The sequence below is a fragment of the Prunus mume genome, linkage group LG3, assembly GCF_029339155.1.
Source record: "Prunus mume cultivar Tortuosa linkage group LG3, ASM2933915v1, whole genome shotgun sequence".
Lineage (NCBI taxonomy): Eukaryota > Viridiplantae > Streptophyta > Magnoliopsida > Rosales > Rosaceae > Prunus > Prunus mume.
Genome location: NC_142700.1, coordinates 28,935,406 through 28,956,890, shown reverse-complemented (window position 1 = coordinate 28,956,890; position 21,485 = coordinate 28,935,406). Strand labels below are relative to the sequence as shown.

At 38.5% G+C, this 21,485-nt stretch overlaps 1 non-coding gene and 3 pseudogenes across 2 annotated transcripts; all 4 read right to left on the bottom strand.

Moving 5' to 3' along the window:
• Positions 1-240: 240 nt before the first annotated feature.
• On the bottom strand, positions 241-1,750 carry LOC148919341 (uncharacterized; annotated as a pseudogene). The gene is made up of 3 exons (XR_016125348.1): positions 1,551-1,750; positions 1,276-1,368; positions 241-977 (listed from the first exon to the last, which is right to left on the bottom strand). The product of XR_016125348.1 is annotated as an uncharacterized LOC148919341 (transcript).
• A 190-nt stretch (positions 1,751-1,940) lies between these two features.
• Positions 1,941-10,101, bottom strand: LOC148919340 (uncharacterized; annotated as a pseudogene).
• Positions 10,102-12,608: 2,507 nt separating this feature from the next.
• LOC148919339 (uncharacterized) lies at positions 12,609-17,099 on the bottom strand (annotated as a pseudogene).
• A 3,001-nt stretch (positions 17,100-20,100) lies between these two features.
• LOC148919338 (small nucleolar RNA R71) lies at positions 20,101-20,207 on the bottom strand. The gene has a single exon (XR_016125736.1). It is a non-coding gene; the product is annotated as a small nucleolar RNA R71 (small nucleolar RNA).
• Positions 20,208-21,485: the final 1,278 nt, after the last annotated feature.

Genomic DNA, 21,485 nt, shown 5'->3' with positions numbered 1-21,485 from the left:
TACACCAACCACTCCATTTACAGAACAAACTTCTTACGAACTTGAATTGTCCAATTTCTTGGTTCAATCAATATTGGATTGAGCCCAAAACTTGGTCAACATCATAATATGGTGTGCGGAGTCATTTGTTCAGTTTTGCGTGAAACCCAATAGCTAAAACTATGCAATACACCAACCACTCCATTTACGGAAAGAACTTCGTACGAACTTGAATTGTCCAATGTCTTGAACCCTGTTCCATCACTTCAAAATATACAAAATATTCAATGTTTGCATGCCTAAGTGTTCAAAGCTTTTTACAAGTTGTCATAAAAAAAAAAGTTGAACACTATCTATTGCTGCCTAATATCTAAAGGTGTTTACCAAAATAAGACACTAATCCCAAGTATTTGAACACTATTGAAGGCTGCAAACTCCCTAATGATATTTACCAAAATAGGACACTAATCCTAAGTGTACAACAAAGTACTTTTTTTTTATCAACACAGGTTTAGTAAAATATCTTAATTGTTCATACAGATGACTTTGCAGCATCATGCGCTATATTCATCACTGTTTGTGGGTGATAAATGGTCATATGCATCATCTCTTGATGGGCGGCGAATTTGGTGTTGCTACTGTGATGATTCACCACTGCTTTGCCCATGAGATCCTTTGATAGCCTCCAATTCCGGCCGCAATTTTTCATTCTCTTTTTGAAGAGCAGAAACACTACCCACAATTTGGCTGAACTGAGTTTGCATCTCAGTCCACTGATCCATAGAAGGCCCAGAACAAAAAGCACGAGTAGATGTGGATTTCTGCATCCGAGGAAATGAACCAAGACCACGAATGGTCCTACCCTTCCTGCCAAGGTCCTCCGCCATGATCTGGAACTTTGATTCCAATGGCACCTCAATGGAATCAAATGGAGTACCCTCAGGAGCCTCATCAATTAGCCTTGCCTTAAGGTCATCTCGTTTCTACTTCATTTTTCCCTGTAAAGTAAAACCATAAAGTAACCAAGTTACTTCCACATTAAATCTGATACATATTAGCTAGGATTCAATCTGAATTATAATAACTTGAAATGGTATTCATATTTTCTGTGCGTCAACATTTACATGTATGTAATTGGATTATGCGAGTCATACATGGAGGACAAATAGAAAAGACAGGAGAAAGGGTGCCCAACCTACTTTTTTTTTTCCTGTTATCTTTTTATCTTTTTTCAATGTTTCACCAAATAACATAACAAAGCAATCATTACATCATATTTACTCATTATTGACTTACATGTTTCTCTTGGGCAGCCTCACTGATCCATTGTTGATTCTTGTCTAGGTGTAGATCCCCCCAGTTGTCAATGAAAGATGGGAGCTTTCCATTCTTTTGTAAATTGAAAGAACAAATGAGTAGTCATCAAAACAACAAATTAGTTTTTAAACATCAAATATTGTACTTCTCTTTCAATTTTCATGTTCTATTCATTCCTTATAACTTTCATCATATAAATTCATTGTATTAAACAGAATTTAAATTAACAGTTTAACTTTCAGTCAAATACATACTTTTGCTTTTGCTTGCACATGTTGTACAAATGGTTGTGCTCCTCCTCTATGACTATATTTTTGTTGTTTACGATTGTTTGCATTAGCCATACAAATTTCTTGCATTTAAAAATTATATTGCATTCCCAAATTAAACATGAATGGCAATAATAATTCATTATATAATATAAATAATCAATGAAACAAAAAAAAATACACATGTGTACCTGATAATTTGGATCCTTACAAAAATTGCAAAGCCAATTCTAATGAGAGAGGGGTCGACCATTCCATAAATAAGGCTTGGGGAACTTAGCTCGACCCTCTTAAGGTGTCTTACACTTTTTATAGTGGTCGTGCAACCTGTGCTTGAAGCGAGTGTAGGCAGTGCTCATCTTATCATCTATATAATCAATTAACATATAAAATTATAATGTTACCAGCAAAGCCTCCCGCAACTTTTTTCTTGTCTGTCTCTGGAACTTTTTTCCATCCATCATGACATACTGGTGCTTGACTCCTCACAATACAACCCACCTCAGTAGTGAATTTTCCTGACATTATGCGATTAATTGGGACCAGCAATATTGAGTTAAAGGGCAATGTAACATATTCATGTAGACCTTTTCCGCATGATTTTCCTCGTGTCCGTTTCTTGTTAGAATCCTCATTTAATGTCTCTGCATATAAAATCAAAATGTAAACTATAAATATGATAATAAACAAAGTTAGGCAGCCGTTAATTATTATTAGTTCATTGTTTAGGGATGCCAACATGTGTAGTTAAAAAAATTTGCAGCACTACTATTAATAATGTGAACATTGTAAAATTTACCTGAACTTAGAGTTTTTGGTCCTCTCTGAGGTGCAAAGTGATCATCCATAACATCCTCAGCTCCTAATTGAGGTGGTGAAGGCTGCTGAGGAAGTGGTACTGCCTCTTGAGTAACATTTGGAAGAGGTTGTAATATGGGGCGCTTTCTTGTCTTTATCCCTCTTTGTTGTTGCTCTGCCATCTACATTAAAAAAAACAAATAAAGAACTCTGGAATATTTAAATAAGACATCATAAAAACGTTATAAGCAAGTTACTAGTAAATTTACATGTAAAGCATCTGTAATATCCTCAACTGCTAATTGAGATGGTGAAACTGGCTGTGGAGATGGTACTGCCTCTTGAGTAACATCTGGAGGAGGTTGTAATATGGGGCGCTTCCTCTTTCTTTTCCCTCTTTGTCATTGGTCTGCCATCTATAGTACAAAACTAATCAACAACTCTAGATAATTTCAGTAATACATCATAAAACATTATCATTGTTACCAAGCTCTATTTCTTCATCATTATCATTATTACCTTCATCACCATCATTAATATCGACATCTACTTTTTCTGGAACATCCCACAAGTGCCTATGCCCAAACCTATGAACAACTTTCCATCCAAGACCTAATTTTGGGTTATCCACATAAAACACTTGATGTGCTTGAGTTGGTAGCACATAAGGATCATCCTTGTACCACTGAGTATTTACATTTACTGATGTGAGATGAAAATCATAGATAATTCCTTTCCTCTTGGTATTTGTATTGTGCCAATGACATTTGAAAAGAATGACCTTATATCTTATGAATTGGATCTTAACGACACTAATCAAATTACCATAAAAATTACAGTCTTCTCCATCATGCGATCCTATTCTTCTGACCCCACTATTTTGTGTTGTCTTGTATTGTTCCATATGTTTGACTGACCAACCAACCCCATTCGCCATACAACCAGTATATTGGACACACCGCGAATCCGGACCTTGAGCTAATGAATACAACTCTTCATCCACTAATTCAGATCCTTGACTATACAAATCAGCCACCCGAGCTCTAAACCAATTAGGAAATAATTTCCTATGTCTCTCTGCTAAGTTATCAAGAGTCTCTCTTTCCAAAATCTGGTAATGCTCGCTGCAAGAAAAAAAAAATTGGCAATTAGAGTTAATGCAATTAAAGGAAAGAAAACATAACCAAAAAAATTGTATATTGTAAACATTACTTTCTAAAACTTTCAATCTCATCACAATTATCCAAGATATACCAATAAGATGCTTCCTTCTCTTTGTGAGGACATTTCAACCATTACGTGAACACCAAATGTATGCACTTTCTGTGCAAACACAGATAATTTTGCATCGGGTTCACCCCCATCGTCATTTCGTTCTGCTTTAGAGAAGGTTGTTTCAACATTACTTAGATACATGGAACAAAAAGTTAGCGACTCATATGCAATGTATGCCTCCACAATGAAGCCTTCTGGTCTAGCTTTGTTTCGAACATATTTTTTATATGTTCCCAGCAACTTGAAAAAGAATAGAATAATTGATTATTGGCCACAATGAAGAATCTGCCCAGACTTTTAATACTCAATTAAAACTGAAAAATAGAGTTACCTCTTAATGGGATACATCTAGCTATATCCCACTAGACCACCAAGTTTAGCCTCTTGTGGTTGTAGGGGACTTTTTCTTCCGGTGGATGTAAATGGGCTGGGCTACCGTAAAGGGCAGATTGATGAAATTGTCCCCAATGTCTAAGTTCGAAAATCAAGCCCCAAAAATCCTTCGAAAGGACAATAGAGCCTTAAGAAGCATCTTGGTTACCTTCACCAATTGAAACAACAGCAACTTACAGATGATTTATTAATGCTTACAGATAAATTTTCTAGCTTGACATGAGAGGCTTGTGGCATGGAAGCAAAATGAACATGATTTTAGTACTGAAGAGGAAATTATGATTTCTTGGGGGAAAAAGGGGAGTGTTAAGGTAAGAAAGAAAAGGTTTGCAAGAAGATTTGGTTGAGAAGAGAGAAAGAAAGAACAATGTTCTTCCTGCAGCTTGACAGAAATTCTGTCAAATGTGAAAGTGGTCTGCCAAAAGAGAAAAAATGGGAAAGAAGGGTGAATAGTGCACGAAATTGTTGGGTTCTGCAAGTAAGAGAGGAAGCTTGCTCTCTGAATGTGGGTTGGTCCTATTGGGTAGAAGATGCCTCATTTTATAGCCGTTGGAAACCATCTCTTCCCAAGAAACCCTAATGGTTTCTTCCTAACTTGGCCAAGCTTTTCCTTCCTTTCTCCTCTCCTCCCTTGACTTTTTCTATCTTGGTGAAATTTCCTCTATCTATTTGCACAAAATCAGGAATTTTGGGAGCTCAAGGCCCCCTTTCCCACAGCTATTCAGTGGGAGGCTCCATTCTTAGCTATTTTTCTTCTGCTTTCCTTTCTCATTCCCTGGCCAGATCTGATGAAGGAAAGCAAATGAGTGTACATGTTGGTTTGAAGGGTGCTCCTCCTCCTGGCAGCTTACGTGCTAATATCCCTTGGTTCCTTGAATTTTTTTTGCTTTGAAACTTGCCCCCCCATGTGTTGGAACCTCCCAGCAGCTTTGCTTAATGAACCTTCGGACCTCCTCTTCGTGGCTTTTGTTCTTCCAGCCAGGTGCTGGGGCCTTTGTGGCTCATTTGTGGCAATTGCATGGGCCAAGGTGGTTCATTAAGTAAGTGGGCTATTTTTATTAAACGTTGGGCTTTTTAGTAGAGTCAATAGGCTATTTTGATTGGGCTATTGGGCTATTTTTTCCTCTTTTGTGCTCACCCACATGTTTGGGCCTAAGAAATGGGCTTGAGTCACGAGGCTCCCAAGCAACCCGAGACTTTCCATTTCTTGGCCCATCAATGGGCCTCATGTTGATTTATTATCATACATACCACAACCTACTCAAGCAAGCCCCGGGTATTTAAGTGGCTTGGGGCCCACTTAAGCTTATGGCGTGATTGGGTATGGAATAATAATTCCTTGCTTGGCATGGCATGTCACTTGGCATGCTTCAATTTTATCATCCTTGAAGAGGGACACGGTGCTTAGTTTAGCATGAGATTCTATTTTATAATATTATTTCAATCCTTGGCATGACAAATTATTTATTTAGCATGACACATGAACTATGACTTGTATATGACGAGCCTTCGTGTACTCCGATATGTGAATTTTCTTAATACAATATCGTATTAGACCGAAAACTTATTTGGGCCCAACCATGGACTTTTTTGAGCCTCAATAGTGGTAAATGCACGGCTAAGTGAACCATGACGTCAAAGAACGCTGGTGGAAATATTTTCTCGAGCTTGCATATTGTCATCACAATGTTTTCTTCCAACTTATCCAAATATGCAACTCTCAATGTCTTTGCACATATTTGTTGAAAGAAACTTGATAATTCTACAAGTGGGCTCTATATTGATTTTTTCAAGTCTTTTCGAATTCCAACTGGAAGAAGCCTTTGCATTAGCACATGGCAATCATGGCTCTTTAAACCTAAAACTGTCCCCTCATCAACATTCACATTCCGTGATATATTTGATGCATACCCGTCTGGAAATTTCACAGATTTTAAGAATTCACAAAAGGCTCTACACTCAGCTGGTTTGAACACATACTCCCCTCAAAAATTTTCCATCTTATTAGTCTTATCCCCCTTTGGCTTTAACCACAAGTGTTTCCTAATTTTCATGTCTGCCAAATCCAGACTTGCCTTGTACGTGTCCTTGGATTTACCCTCTATACTCAATAATGTTGTCACATATTCTTCTCAATGTGCATAACGTCAAGATTATGTCTAATTTTTAACATAGGCCAATAATCAAGCTCAAAAAATATACTTTTTTCGTCCAATTTAATTCAAAATCTTCCTTTCTCTTTCTCTTTTTTTTGTCTGGATTCTTACCAGGATTAGAAGGTAAGATGAGATCTAATTGCTCGAGTATGTCATGTCCAGAAAATTCCCTCGGAGAAGGTCTCATCTCTGACTTTCCATTAAATAATGGACTTTTTCTAAATGAATGATCCATAGATAAGTATCTGCGATGTCCAGTATAACAGACCTTACTCCTTATGCCGATAGATGATGCATCTTTATTGCACACAGGGCGTGCCAAATAACTTTTGGTACTCCAACCGGATAAATTTGCATAAGCTGAAAAGTCATTGATAGTCCAAATCACAGCTACACGCATATTAAATGCAGACTCACTCACTTTATCATAGGTCTGAATACCATCTTCCCATAGTTCCTTAAGCTCATCAATTAGTGGCTGCATATACACATCAAGGTCTTTTCCTGGTGCTTTTGGTCCAGGAATTAGCAAGGTCATCATTGAATATGGTTTTTTCATGCACATCCATGGCGGCAAGTTGTATGGTACAAGGGCTGGCAATGGGTCGTGTCGTGTCGGGTTCGTGTCGTGTCGGGATATTAAACGTGTCAAGAATGCTCAACCCGAACCCAACCCATTTAATAAACGTGTCGTGTCGGGTTCGGGTCGTCTTTTATCGTGCGGGTTTCGAGTCGTGTAACGGGTTGATAAATAATAACATGCATGTTACAAAAGTCACAACTGAAAAAATTTAAATAAAAAAAACAGAGAGAGGAGAGAAAATATAAGGAAAAGAAAGAAAAAAAAGGATAGAGAGAGGAGAGAAGAGAGAATGAAAACAAAAAAAAATAGAGAGAGGAGAGAAAAGAGAAGGAAAACAAAAAAAAATTGAGAGAGAGAGAGAGAGAGAAGAGAGAAGGAAAGAAATAAAAATAAAAAAGAGAGGAGAGAAAACTAAAGAGAAGGAAAAGAAAGAAAAAAAGAGAGGAGAGAAAACTAAAGAGAAGTAAAAAAAGAGAGGAGAAAAGAGAGAAGGAAAAGAAATTAAAAAAGAGAGAGGAGAAGATAGACGGAAAAAAAAGAAAAACAAAAGAAGAAAAAGAAACATTATAAATATCAAAAGGCATAGTATATAATTACAAAGTTGTATCTAGCATGGTGGATAAGGTGTTGGAGAGTAATGAGGATGGAGGAGGTTCGAAACTCCATATGTATGTTTTGAAGTCTCTATTTCCCTATATTTTTTCGCGGGTTGGCGTGTCTTACACGGGTTGACACGACCCGTGACACGACCCGTTTAATAAACGGGTTACACATGTATTTTAACGGGTTGGCGGGTTGACCCGAAACCCACCCGTTTAATAAACGGGTCAAAACGGGTTGACCCGAAAATTACCCAATTATTAATCGTGCGGGTTCGAGTCGTGTTTTTTCCGTGCGGGTTTGAGTCGTGTAACGGGTCGGGTAGGAAATTGCCATCATCGGCCACATACTATAAGATGTGCTCATATTCCCAAAAGGATTAAACCCATCAGTTGCAAGGCCCAATCTAACATTTCGAGGGTCTTCAGCAAACTCAGCATATGTTTTATCAAATTCTTTCCAAGCAATAGAGTCCGCAGGATGCCTCATAACACCTTCTTCCTCAATTCTTTTATCTTTATGCCATCTCATAGCACTAGCAGTGTGCCTGCACATGAACAGTCTTTGTAATCTATCCTTAAGTGGGAGATAGCGTAGCACCTTTTGGGGAACCTTTTTTCTTTGCTTGCACTCACTGTGCTTATACCTTGGCTCATTACAAAAAGGACACTTGTCTTTTTTTTTTCATGCTCCTTATAAAATAAAACACAATCATTTATACATGCATGAATGTTTTCATAGCCCAAGCCAAGACCTCTCAACATCTCTTGCATGCATTGTAAGATTCAGGAAGATAATTAGGTTTAGGACACATCCGCCTCTTGATTTCTAGCATCCTATCAAAAGACTTGTTAGTCCATTGACTATCAACCTTGCAATGAAGCAACTCCACAACAATGGTCAAAACAGTGAAATTAGTGTATCCGTCATAATTATCGACATTAGCTCTATGATTGGTTGCTGCAACACCCATTTTACTATCCTCATTGCCCATTATATAATTTTCCTCCTCCATCGGTTCTTTGTCACCATCCATTCTATGAAAAACATCATCAAACATATTAGACAAGCTGCTATTCACTTCATTAGTACACACCTGAACTGGGGGAATCAAACCACGACCAGTCATATATTCTCCATGATACACCCATATATCATAAGTCACTGACATCCCAAACTTCAACAGATGAATATAAACCACCTCCAAAGAGTGCCCAAATAAATCTCATTCATGCTATTGACATGGTGTCTTGCAACATCAATGAATGAATTAACCCCATCTGAATACTCCTCAGTACGTCGATTGCGATTATGAATCCACTGCCTATCCATATTGGGCTCTTCTCTTTTGTGGCCAGTGGTGAGCAGCTCTAACACCATGCTTTCAATTTCAGAAAAAATAAGACATTCTCTAAATAGACAATATACATACATAACTATGATATAATATCACAAAAAGATTCTTTTTAACCAAAAATAAATGAACAAGTTATATTCAGCCAACAATTTAATAAAGCCTTATCAGTTTTAAAACTTCCAACCACATAAGATAGCATGTGATTTCCACATTTTTGATAAACACAAAATTCAACAAATGAATTAAAGTTTTTTGAAAAATCCTAATCCAAAGACAACAAAAAGAAAAAAAAAAAAAATATATATATATATATATATATATATAAGGAAATGAAAAAAGATCATATTCTATTTGTACTGTGTCTGAGATGCATTTTGGCTATTCCCACCCCTCACCAAATGCCCAACCTCAACAACTGAAGAATTTATAGTGAAACCCAACAAATTACATATTTTAGCGTACCAATTCTTCCAGAAAGACATAAACGTATAAAAAGAACAAGGCTTCTCAATCATATTAATGATAAAATTTAATCAAAATCAACCAATTAGTTATATTAAAAAAAAAAATAGCTGAACAAGTTATATGCAGACAACATATTTAGTAAAGCCTTATAAACAAGGAGCATGCCCACAATATTTGTAAATAAGTTAACCACATATTAGCGCAATGACAAATATGTCTTATCCAACAAATTCTTTGAAGAACCTGCAAAGAAGAAGAGACAAAAAAAAAAAAAAAAAGGAAATGAAACTCTGAAAAACAGAGTGAAACTAGAAAATGAAAGGTTTTTACCCAAAGAAGTAGGAAAATTTGCAGATTAAATACCTTATCCCACAAAATTTTTTGTAAAGAAACAAAGACAAAAAAAAAAGGGGGGGTAAATGAAACCCATGAAAAAAACCAAGTGAAAACTAGAAAAAGAAAAAAACAGAGAAAAGAAAGCTTTTTTTTAAAAACCCAAAATGAGAGAGACAACGGTTTAATGGTGTGGTTGGGATTACCAATTCTAGATGATAGCCATGGTGCTGGAAAAACAGAGAATGAATGGGTCTTTGGTGTCTCTTCATGCTACAAGAGAGATGATAGCCACCATGCTGGAAAAACAGAGAATGAATGGGTCTTTGGTGTCTCTTCATGCTACAAGAGAGAATGAGAAGTTGGGATTAGAAAAGAAATGAAAAACTAAAAATTAAACAAAAAACTGAGAAATTATACCATATCTTCCAGCTAACCTTTGTGGGTGGGGTGGGCTTTGGTTTTTCTCTATGATTGAGAGAAAGTAAGAGGGTTAAATGGGGTTAGAAAGGAGATGAAGGAGGAGCTGGGATAAGCATCGAAGGTCTGAGTCAAAAAGGAGATTATAGCATTTTGAGTTAATGTTGAGTGCCTTGGAAATATCACATTTTTTTTCTTTTTAGGTTTTGGCGTAAAAATGAATAGGCAACAATACCAATTGTTATTTATTTTGATTAAAATCCTTGGTTTTATTAAAACACAAGGAAACGAATTCCTTGCCTTATGTATGCGACACGTTGTTGCACTTTCTCTCTAAGTCCTATCCTTACAATTTAGGGAGTTTCACTAAAACACCCAAAATGGGGGTTGAAATTATAAAAAAACACTATTTAAACATATAAATACACCCAAAACCCATCATTACACACACTTAAAACCCATTTATAAACACACCAAAAAAGTTGACTTTGGGGTTGATTTTGGGTGTGTTTCTATGTTTAAATAGTGCTTGGGTTTTTTTATAAATACATGTCTAGGATTGAGTTTATTTATAAATTTGTATACAATTTAAGCAACGATAAACAGTTGTTGCCCATAGTTGTACGCAAGCACACATGTAGTCGTTGCCTATTACATTTTCATTTTGGCGGCAAATTTCCCCCTCCATGAAATTGGCAACAAAATGAAATTAATAAGCGAGGATCTAGGTTTCCCGCGTTCATAGATGTCAGACTGCACAAGGACTTGAAAAAGTTGTTGCCTATTGTTGTTATAGGCAAGTAGATTTTAGTCGTTGCCTAATGTTTCGTTGCCGAATCCATGTTTTCTTGCAGTGCTAAAACTATGCAATACACCAACCACTTCATTTGTGGAACGAACTTTGTACAAACTTGAATTGTCCAATTTCTTGGTCCAATCGAGATTTGATTGAGCCCAAAACTTAGTCAACATCATAATATGGTGGGAGGAGTCTGTAAACACGAATTTCCTGCGACAAATGAGACAAGAACTCGTGTACAAAATAATCTTTGTATTTATGAAATTTAGGGTTACAATCTTTGTATTGAATCCTCTGATTCGATCTCCAAAGTGTTTAAAGAAAATTTGTGTTTGATACAAGGGTCGTAGAGACTTGATCTTGATCAAATGGGTAGCACAAGGCTTGTTTGGTGTTTGGATTTTTCTAGGGTGGAGGAACCGGCACGTATTTGTTGTGCTTGGTGGTTCTTCCAAAGTGAGGTGAAGAATGCAGAGAGTTTTCTGTTTCTTCTGAATGCTAGGTTTTTCTTAACCCCTTCTTTCGTCTTGAGGCCTCCTATTTATAGGCTCTTGTAGGATGCTTGACCTAAATAACTTTCCCTATTTAAAACCTTGTTTTGTGGGATTTTGATTTGATTTCTATCAATTCCCATAATCTGGCAATTTAACAAGATTATCTTCAATTGATTGACATGATTAATATTTGATTTAAATCAAAGTCAATCACAGAAGATTCTTTCCCTTAATTTTGTCTTCATTTTGAACCGCTTGATGCACTCCTTCGGATGTCACCACGTGTTACTTTTTGACAACTAATCCGACTTTGATGAGTCACACGCCACATGGGCGAATTATGGGGCCCACAATTTAATCCACCAAACCCTAATTATTTTCTCGTCCAATGGAGAAGCAAGGTTGGCTAAGGCATCTGCCATTTGGTTGTCTTTTCTTGGCGCATGCTCCAGCGTCACGAAGTCAAACCTTTCTAGTAATTGCGTGGCCATTTGGTGGTACGGAATTAGATCATCCTTCCAAACTTCGTAGTGGGTCAACAGTTGGTTGATCACTAACATGGAGTCACCATATACTTCTAAGCTTGATATCTTCATCTCCACAACCATTTGTAAGCCCATGATCAAAGCCTGGTATTCTGCAACGTTGTTCGAGCAAAGTTCACTTAAAGTGAATGAATAGGGCAATACGTGTCTCTCGGGTGATACGAAGACTACGCCAGCCCCCGCCCCATCTTTACGAGCCAATCCGTCAAAGAACATCATCCAAGTAGGAGAAACGTCAGCAAAGAAGACTTGTTCGTCGGATAAGTCATCTAAAATTTCCTAGTATGCTGGAATTGGATGATCGGCTAGGAAATCTACACCAGCTTGCCCCTTAATCGCCTTTGCTGGAGTGTAGATGATTTCATATTGATTGAGAAGTAGTGCCCACTTGGCCAAACGCCCCGTCAAGATTAGTTTTGACATAACGTACCTTACCTGGTCAGCTCGTGCAATTAGATAAACTATGAACGCTTGCATGTAGTACCTTAACTTTTGAATAGCAAAAACAAGTGCAAGACACATTTTTTCTATAGGCGTATAGTTTAGTTCGGGACCAGTAAGCGTTCGTCTTAGATAGTAGAGTGCTTGCTCTTTATGTGACTCATTCTCTTGCGTTAAAAGGGCTCCAATTGATCTTTCTTGAGCCACAATGTACAATATGAGTGGTTTGCCTGGAATAGGAGCTCCTAATAGTGGTGAACTCGATAGATACTTCTTTATGCTTTCAAAGGCATTGTGACAAGCTTCATCCCAAACAAATGGAACATCCTTTTTCATAAGGTAACTGAATGGCTGACACCTCCCTGCTAAGTTTGAGATGAATCGTCAAATAAATGCGAGGCGTTCTTGTAAACTTTTCAACTCACGTAAATTTCTTGGCTCGGGCATATCTCGGATGGCTCCAATCTTGGTCTGATCTACTTCGATGCCTTGATGTTTAACGATGAAACCAAGAAATTTACTTGATGTGACGCCGAAAGCACACTTCAAAGGGTTCATCTTGAGTTGGTACTTCCATAATCTGTTAAACACCATTCTCAAGTCTTTCAAGTGATCTTCTCTTCTTTTTGACTTGATCACCAGGTCATCAATGTAGCACTCGACATTCTTGTGAAGCATGTCACCAAAGATCTTTTGCATCGCACGTTGATAGGTCGCACCTACATTCTTGAGGCCAAATGGCATCACCTTGTAACAGTAAATTCCTTTTGGAGTACAAAAGGCGGTGAGTTCTTCGTCCTTTGGCGACATTCTTATTTGATTATATCCAGATGAACCATCCATGAAAGATAAGACTTCGTGACCTGTGGTTGCATCAACCATGAGCTCAATTATGGGCAACAGAAATTCATCCTTCGGGCAAGCCTAATTTAAGTCTCGGAAGTCAACACAAATACGAATTTGTCCAGTGATTTTCTTTTTCACCAGAACAATGTTCGCTATCCACGTCGGGTATTTCACCTCCCTAATAAATCCGGTAGCGATCAACTTGTCGACTTCGGCTTCGATTTGACTTAGGAGCTTCAGACGGAAGGGACGTTGAGTTTGTTTGATCGGACACATTCCAGGTTTGACTGCAAGGTGATGGACCGCAACTTTTGGATCGAGGCCTGGCATCTCTTTACACGTCCAAGTAAAGACATCTTTATACTCAAGTAACAGCTGATGGTATGATTCCTCTTCGCTAGGATTCAAAAGTGCACTAACAAAGATAGGTCTTGCGTCTTCATTTGTGCCCAAGTTGAGCTCTTTTAATTCATCAACAGTCGCTTGGCCCCCATCTTCTAATGCAACAAGAGCATCATGAACCTCATCCTCGAAAGGTTCCTCTTCATCGAGCTTTTTAATCGTAACATGATGAACAACTAGAATCTCTGCTTCTTCATCGTCACTTTCATTTTGTTGACTCAAAGTTTTCTGAGTTTGTATGATTGTTCGTCGTTTCACTTTGAGTTGGTCCCCTGAAGTTACGTCTAATGTTGAGTGACGTTTCATACATGATGGGATTAGGCTCTGGATTTCATTATCTTCCTTCGAATAAACATGAACTCCACTTTCCAACTCTCGCTGGCATTCCTCTTCAGACGGCTTGCTTAGGACTCCGAGTCTTTCTAGTGTCGATCTGTGTGGAGCTGATTGGATTTTACTTTGATTCTTATGTCCATATATCCTTTTGAACACAAAAGGTCGTGATGTCGATTCTTTGATGCGGCTAAAAACTGAGGCCCGCTGGGTAGGCTTAGCTAAACGGTCGAGCACTGACTCTCTTAATAGCCTTTGGTTCTTCTTCCTCCTCAACCACTTCAACACTAATGTGTTGAGCTTCCGCCTTCTTTTCTTTTCTTCTAGCAGAGATCTTGACAGGTGCGACAGGAGTAAAACCTAGGCCTACTCTAGCTGAGTCGATTGTGTAACCTTGCTCCTTCAACTTCTTTTGGGTTTCGCTAAGGCCATGTGTCTTTTCTCCTGTGACATCTGGATTAAGTTCCCCCAGCGAAGAAGATAAGCCGAAGTCATAACCTGCCTTTGACATGAGCTTATAAGCATTAGGATCAAAACCTTCTTTAGTTCTTTTGATCGGAAGATATTCACGTCTTGTTGCATCTTGTGATGGTCTGACGAACCCTGGTATTGAAGATTTCGACACATTTGAATTGCTTAACTTGGGTAAAGGCATGGTTGTAGACTCCTTCAAGAACTTCATGTCACTTTCCCCTAACTTCCTCGATTTCACTTCTTCTCCAAATAGGGATTGGCCTTCCTTCCTTCGGGATGAAAATACATAACGAAGAACAGGAATAGATACCTCCTGTGAATTTATCGGTGCTGATCCCATTTGTCCAAAGACAGTGCTTTTTGACTTGTTATCACCCTTCTCTTCATCGGAAAGGCACTTTGACTGCTCATCTTTTCTTGGTATGGCCTTGCCTGTCGAGTGAACCTTGGCAGCTAGAACTTCAGATACCATGTCTTCATCCATGTAAAACTTGGCATTGGCGAAATAAGACTCGGCTTCAATAAATGGCTTGATGTCACCCAAGATTTTCTTCACTCCACCTCTGTAGAATTTGAAACACTGATGTAAGGTTGAAGGCACTATTCCATTTTCATGTACCCATAGTCTTCCTAAGAGGACATTATAGGAAGTCTTTGCATCAATCACGTGAAATAAGGTGTTAGACCTTAAATCACCTATCACGAGCTCAATTCTGATCATGCCCATGGCTCTTTGGCCCCCCTTGATTGAAACCTTGAATCATGAGATGACTTCGAGACAATTCGTCTATGGTGATGCCAAACTTTGTCATTGTGGACTTAGGCATTATGTTTACTGCTAAACCTTCATCCATGAGCATGCGACCAAGTTTCTGTTCTCACACATACCCGAACATGAAAAGCGGACGGTTGTGTGGTTTGGACCCTAACAAAAGATCTTCATTGGTGAATGTGATGGAAGCACATGTCGCGCAACAAATAGCACGGTCTTGAGACTCAAGTTCTAATTTTTCGGCCTCTCTTGTTTTATTTGGATGAATATTAAGATCCATCAGTGCCTTTACCAATGTTACGTGTATTGCTTCAGGAAGTTCCACCGCTTCCTCAATATTGAAGTGCGATGGTGAATCCTCTACCTGTGTCAAGGCCTTTTGCTCTTCATGAGTTTTAGATCTTCTTTCTGAGACATCTTCGTCATCTACTTTATAGCAAGTTGTCGTATGAACAGACTCCGTTGGTCTTCTTACAAAGAACACTTTGGGAAAGTATTCTCCTAGCGTAATTGGAATTAATGGTCCTTGGGTTAGTGGTCCACTTTCTTGGTCACCATTATTCTGGTTTTGCTTTTAGAGTGTTTGTGCGAACTCCTCTTTCACCGCTCCCTCTTTGATTGAGTATTTTGTCGTTGGGGAATGTACTTTGTACGAGACTTTCCCCAAGTAACAAGCGTCCATCCTTCATTGTCATCGAAAGATGAGTCATCAATAAAGCCATCAGCTCCTCGATTTTTTGGTTCGCTCGCCACCTCTTTTGTACACATATTAGTCACTTGGGGTTTGTCCCTTGTTGCTTGAAACTCTGATCTTTTTGACAATGCGGGTAATGACATCGGATCGAAGGATCCAAACACAATTGTGGCGACATTCGCATCAACAATTTCTTCAACATCTAACTTAATTCTTCCTTGCCTGGCTAAGTTCATAATTAGCTCCTTCAGCACGAAGCATTTCTCTACTGGATGGCTAACAATTCGGTGGTATTTGCAAAACTTAGGGTTGTTGACTCGGTTCATCTCCTCAGGCCACTCACATTCTGGCAATTCGATCACCTTCTTTTCAAGAAACTCATCGAGCATACTTGCGACATATGAGTCAGGGAAGGGGTACGTTTTTTCCTCTAACTCCTTCAAAGTGCATCGACGTCTATCCACCTCTCGTTATTGCTTCCTTAGTAGGCTTCTTGACGGGCTTATCTGTCTTTTGTCCAAAGACTTTATCCTTTCTTTGCTCCATGATGGGCTCATGCTTTCCTCCGTGACTAGCTATACTCAACTCCATATCATGGGCATGAGTGGCTAGCTCCTTAAACGTGCGGGGTTTAATTCTTTGTAGAATGTAGACAACCCCCAATGCATCCCCTGAATGCACATCTCGATTGCCGATATCTCCAAAAGCCTATCCTTGCAGTCCAAGCTTAACAAGTGCCACCGATTGATGTAATTGACGACAGGTTCATCTTTCCATTGCTTGGTATTTGTGAGTTCCATCATACTCACAGTACGACGAGTGCTATAGAATCTGTTCAAGAATTCTCGCTCCATCTGATCCCAATTGTCAAGGGATTCGGACTCCAAGTCTGTATACCAATCAAATGCATTTCCTTTCAAGGAACGAACAAATTATTTCACCAGGTGGTCACCCTCTGTCCCAGCATTGTTGCATGTTTTGACGAAGTGTGCAACATGTTGTTTTGGGTTCCCTTTCCATCGAATTGTTGGAATTTGGGAGGTTGATATCCTGTCGACATCCACAAGTTGTCTATCCTCCTGGTATATGTCCTAGAATACATGAGCGTGTCTCGGGAAGGTGCTCTGTATTGAACCCTAATGGTGTTCGCGATCATGTCCTGAAGTTGTTGGACCGACAGAGAACCTACCTCTGTTTCATGACCCAATCCTTTCTCGCTAGATTCAGCCTCATGATGTGGTCCTTTCTTGTTTGCGTCTTGACTAGGCTCCTTATCCTAATGCGCTTCCCACTTGTTGATGAGAGAAGCAATCTGCGCATCCTTCTCTTCGACCATCTTTGTCAGTTTCGTGACCGCCTCACCATAACCTGCATGGCCATAGAATAAGACTCACCTATGGACGCCGAGGCAATCTTCTTTTGTTGGTCGTCAGGCGGGGATCCATGGTATGAGCCTCGTGCTCGAGTCGGTCAAACAAAGTAGAGGGAACGTTCTCTTGAATTCTTCGAGCCCGAAAAACTCCTATCTTCATTCTGATAGTTTCTCTCATCCGCTCAGGAGACATTCTTCTTTGCCCCCAAAGAGGTTAGATTGATAACTGGTTCACATCTTTCGCCTTGGCTTGAGTCGGTATGAAGGTGACATGTTGAGTTGTGAATATCGCCTTGGCTTTGCTCCGGGTGACGACCCCAGCAGAGTCTCCACTTGAGAAGGAGGCACTCATACTTTTGCCTCTCGTCGCAGGAACAGATTGAATCTTCTTGGAAGCCATCATTTTTGGTGTGTTGATTGATTTTGGATCTGGAGAAAGAGATGAGAGGTAGAGAGGTCCCACCGGGCGTGCCAAATTTGTAAACACGAATTTCCTGCGACAAATGAGACAAGAACTCGTGTACAAAATAATCTTTGTATTTATGAAATTTAGGGTTACAATCTCTGTATTGAATCCTCTGATTCGATCTCCAAAGTGTTTAAAGAAAATTTGTGTTTGATATAAGGGTCGTAGAGACTTGATCTTGATCAAATGGGTAGCACAAGGCTTGTTTGGTGTTTGGATTTTTCTAGGGTGGAGGAACCAGCACGTATTTGTTGTCCTTGGTGGTTCTTCTAAAGTGAGGTGAAGAATGCAGAGAGTTTTCTATTTCTTCTGAATGCTAGGTTTTTCTAAACCCCTTCTTTCGTTTTGAGGCCTCCTATTTATAGGCTCTTATAGGATGCTTGACCTAAATAACTTTCCCTATTTAAAACCTTATTTTGTGGGATTTTGATTTGATTTAAATCAATTTCCATAATCTGGCAATTTAACCAGATTATCTTCAATTGATTGACATGATTAATATTTGATTTAAATCAAAGTCAATCACAAAAGATTCTTTCCCTTAATTTTGTCTTCATTTTGAACCGTTTGATGCACTCCATCGGATGTCGTCACATGTCACTTTTTGACAACTAATCCGACTTTGATGAGTCACATGCCACATGGGCGAATTATGGGGCCCACAATTTAATCCACCAAATCCTAATTATGTGTAACTAGGCTTGTTTAAAGGCGAACCTGGCTTGTTTGAAGACTAAGAGCAAAATGGGAAAGCAATGAAGGTTTCTAGCCTGATTTGGAGGTGCCACATAAGGGAAAAACATGCAAAATAAAGGCTACTTTGTTAGGATATCTTGGGAATATCTTGCAGCCTCTTTTACCCTCATAAAAACTTGCCTTTTAGCCAATTTTACAGACCCCATTTATTCTGGACGAATTTAACAACCCTGGAACCCTTTTTTGGTTATTCTCTCCTTTCATGCACACTTAAACCCTAGTCGTCCATATATTTCCACTGTCATGACTCATCGCAGGAGGATGTTCTTGGAGAAGTTCAACATCCGAATTGGATCAAGGGTTCCCTCTTTTGAATTTATTTTCACCCATGTTGTTTATTTTCGTTTTAATCTCTGTAAACATGATGTGTAACTAAATTCATAGCTAGGGATTTCGATGTACCCTTGCAACATTGATCCATGTTTCTAAGTTAAAGTATTCAGTTCATCAATATGCTTCTTGTTTCATTCACTGAATCTATTGTTAAATTTGTTTGTCAATTTTAATGTTTGATCACCATTAGGGTTGCCTACAGATTATCTAGACAAGGTTATAGTAAACATCATGCTAAATCTTAGTAGACATGTGAATGAATGAAGAGAATTCTATGCAAACATCCTGCCGTGTATTTTTTTTGGTTCTTTAACGTTTTCTTGCATGCTAATGACTCTTAACTTGGAACCAAAGTTGAACATCCCAATTAGGTTGCATATTAGGAGAATTTGATCAAAACCACACATCGTATGGCTTATCATATATATGTAAAACGAACTCTGGAAACAGGTTGGTAGTTGAATACGGTTTAATTTTATAAACATGGAATTGGTTTTGCAATGGTGAATTCGAAATCCCTGGTCTCATCCCTATTCTTTCTACATCAATATGTCATTCATTGCTACATTCTTCTTGCATTTTAAGTTATTGTTCATTTAAAACACAAAAACTACATTCAATTTGTCACTTTAATTTTTAGTTAGGGTTTTTTCAAAACTAGTAATTTATAGAGGTCCAATCGGTCCTTGTGGTTCGACACCCTTACTTGTACCACTGTACTAACCATATATTGTTACTTGGAAGGAATACAACAAAATTTTGGCGTCGTTGCCGGGATTGATTGCAGTCCTCTGTAATTGCTTGTTCTCAAACCCTATTTGTGTTCTTTTTAATCTTAGATACATTAATTTCATTTTTTTTTTGTTTCTCAGGTAGCATATGTTAGATAAACTTGCTGAGATAGGCCAAAGACTTGAACCATTAAAGAGCAACACTTTTGAGAATTCTGTATTAGCTAGTGCCCAGACTAGTTGTGTAGAAGAGGACAATAGTTCTTCTAGGTCAGAGAGTGTAGATTCTTTCGACAACTCTAATTCTGACAGAGAAGAAGAGATGGCTGGCAATAACGATGACAACCAAGCTTTGGAAGATTATGCTCAACCGGTTATACCAAATTCACCTTCGTGCATCTTGCTGCCTACTAGCTAGAAATTATGATCTCAAATCTTCACATTTTCACATGCTTCCTTCTTTTTATTGTTTACCTAACGAAGATCCATTAGCCCATATAAAGGAATTCTACAATGTTGTGAGTGGTTTACCTTTGCAGGGAGTGAGTGAAGCAAATATGAGGATGAGGCTTTTTCTTATACATTGAAAGATAGAGCAAATGGTTGGCTAATGACTTTAGCACCTGGTTCGCTCACCACTTGGGGTGCCGTAGCTAAGAAATTTTTGGAGAAGTTTTTCTCTACTCAAAAGACAGCTACTTTGAGAGGGCAAATCTTTAACTTTAAACAAGATGATGGAAAACCTTTCAATGAATGTTGGGAGCGTTTCAAAGGGATGTTGCTGCAATGTCCACATCATGGGTTATCACTTTACTTACAAATGCAAATTTTTTATGATGGACTAACCCAAACATGTCAATCGACTGTTGATAATGCAGCAAGTGGAGCTTTGAAGAAAAAAAAATGCTCAAGAGTCATATAACATTAACGAGATGTTGGGATCTAATGCTCAACATGAAGATACAAGAGGTAAACGAGTTGGAGTGTATGAAATGAGTTCTAATAATGATCTTGCCTTGCAGGTGGCTAGTTTGGAAAAGAAGCTCGATTCTGTGCTCAATATGGTGCCTAAGATAGCTGAGGTGTGTGCCATTTGCAACATACCAAGTCATCTCACTTATCAATGCTCAGCTAGTGAGGCTTATCCCTGAATACGTTCAAGAGCAAGTGAATCTCATGAATTCTTACAATTAGAGGCCTAGGAAAGACCCGTTCTCTAATACATATAACCATGGTTGGAGAGATCATCCCAATCTCTCATGGATGAATAACAATCAATTTCAAAATTTCCAACCAACGCCTGCCACTACGCTTGAAGATACAGTCAAAATGCTAGCTCAAAACACCGTTCAATTCCAGCAAACTACCAATAGTACTCTCCAACAACATTCAGCTACTCTAACCAAAATGAAGACACAATTAGGTCAGATTGTTGATGCTTTGAGTCAAAGAGAACCCGGGAAATTTCCAAGCCAACTGGTGATACTTCAAAGGAACCAAGAGCAAGCCAAAGCGGTCATAACACTTAGAAGTGGTAAGGGAGTTTCACTAAAACACCCAAAATGGGGGCTGAAATTATAAAAAAACCCAACACCCAAAACACTTTATGAACACACCCAAAACCCATCATTACACACACTCAAAATCCATTTATAAACACACCCAAAAAATATACCATTGTTGATTTTGGGGTTGATTTTGGGTGTGTTTATATGTTTAATTAGTGTTTGGGTTTTTTTATAAATACATGTCTAGGATTGGGTTTATTTATAAATTTGTATATTAATAATGGAGTTGGCAATGAAGTTACTAATGAATTTGATCATGTGAATGCAGGTCCCACCCAAGAAGAGAATGAGAAATTGAATGATGATCCAATGTCACTTCTTCCTTTGAAGCTCCAAATTTTCACAAGGATGAAAAACCATACGCTCCTCCCATCCCATTTCCTAGAAGACTTGCCAAAAGCAAGCAGGATAAGTCATTTAAAGAAATTTTTGATATTTTAAGTAAAGTGAATGTTAATTTACCTTTGCTTGATGTCATTAAGAATATGCCAGCTTATGGGAAATTTTTCAAGGA